The 1723-nt window shown below is 49.6% G+C and overlaps 1 non-coding gene across 1 annotated transcript; it reads left to right on the plus strand.

Annotated features, from left to right (window-relative positions):
- Window positions 1–1448: 1448 nt before the first annotated feature.
- On the plus strand, window positions 1449–1521 carry TRNAW-CCA (transfer RNA tryptophan (anticodon CCA)). The gene has a single exon. It is a non-coding gene; the product is annotated as a tRNA-Trp (tRNA).
- Window positions 1522–1723: the final 202 nt, after the last annotated feature.

A 1723-nucleotide genomic window follows, 5' to 3' on the forward strand; every position in this document is an offset into this window, starting at 1 on the left:
CTGGGTCTTGCTCACTGAACCCTGAAGGAGGGATGTGCCAAGGAGGTGGGATCTCAGGGCGCTGGGAGGGGCCTCCTGACCTCCCAGAGTGGAGCGACAGATTCTCCTGCAGGGGGCGCCAAAGCGCTGAGCACGCGAGCAGGGGACTCCGGCCACAGTGCAGAGGCGGGGCAGTTACCTGCATCTACACCAGCATACACATCAGCGTCTGCATAGGGAACCATGACATGCAAGAGACTTTTACATGTGTGTGATTATAGTCGTGCGTGTGTTTCACATGTTTTATTGATGACAGGTGCCCTTATTTACAGAACCCAGATATGTGTCACTATCTGTGTGTGCAACAACATGTATCCACGTGCTAGCATCGACAAGCAGGCTCACATCAAGGCATGCCTAATGCCAAGACATATATCTTGACCATGGTATGTACTGACACGTCTCTTTGTCAGAATCCACGTGTTGCTACTGACTTGTGTGTTAATGGCAGCCTGTTACATGACACCTATGTGTGTGACATCAAAATGCACATGGACATGTATGCATGTGGACGTGTGGGTAGTGACCGTGCCTGTCCGAGCCTCGTCTGTCCACCCTCCAGGATGGAGCCCCTTGGCTGGCAGGGGAGTGGAGATTTGGAAACAGTCATCCAATCTACCCCAGGGCATATTATTTTTTTATTAAATGCAGTTTTCAGAAATGACTCTCTGAACCACAGAGAAGTTAAATAACATGGTCAAGGTCACACAGCTGGCACGTGATGGAGCCCAAAGGCTGTCTCTAGAACCATATATTGAAACCACTAAACTATAGGAAAATAACGGAGCCCACCTAATGGGGCTTCATGATGTTCCAGTCAAAGCAGAACAGCACTGGGCACAGAACCCTCGCCCTACTTACGTCCATCGTCTGATTCCAGGTTGGCCTTGGCTTGAGTTTGGAGGGATTTTCTGCCCCTGGCCGTGTTCCAGGAATGCCAGCTGACCTTTATAAACCCATACTATGAGGAGTCAGAGCCAGGGGAAGGGAGAGCAGAGAGAAAATCAGATCACAAGAGGCAGCAGTAGAGAGGTTAGGAGCAACTCCCCCGCAGTCTTGGGCAGTAGGGAGGGTGAGTCTTACAGAGGTGAACACCAGCAACTAAAATGTCTGAGCAGATGTACAGAAAACAGTAGCCGGAGATGCTGACTTGTCAGATTGGGTGTGTGCTTGGTTCTGGGGTTTTGTTGCTGAACCCTATTTCCCTGTCAATAAATCAAGCATTTTTTCTCCAATATCCCAAAGCCTAAGACTCTACCTCCGTGGTGCTGCTCATAGCAGAGCTCCAAGATGTTCTATAAAGAGTGTGGGAGATATTTCTCCAAAATGGCGACAATAATATTTCCAGTTCCGCGTGCTCTTCCTGTGGAAGCTTGACCTTTCCCACCAAGAAGTAGAGTCTGGGGACTTCCCTGGTGGTCCAGTGGTTAAGACTCCATGCTTCCAATGCAGGGGGCCCGGGTTCGATCCCTGGTCAGGGAATTAGATCCTGCATGCTGCAACGAAGATCCCGTGTGCCACAAATAAGACCCGGTGCAGCCTAATTAATTAATTATTTTAAAAAAGAAGTAGAGTCTATTTCCCTCCACTGGGCAGGACTTTGTGATTGCCTTGATGAAAAGAAGTGACACTGCATGACTCCCAGGGCCAGGTCATAAAGGAGACACAGCTTCTGCCTGTCTCC

The sequence above is a fragment of the Aethalodelphis obliquidens genome, unplaced genomic scaffold, assembly GCF_003676395.1.
Source record: "Aethalodelphis obliquidens isolate GAN/ISIS:26980383/991018 unplaced genomic scaffold, ASM367639v1 scaffold43, whole genome shotgun sequence".
Lineage (NCBI taxonomy): Eukaryota > Metazoa > Chordata > Mammalia > Artiodactyla > Delphinidae > Aethalodelphis > Aethalodelphis obliquidens.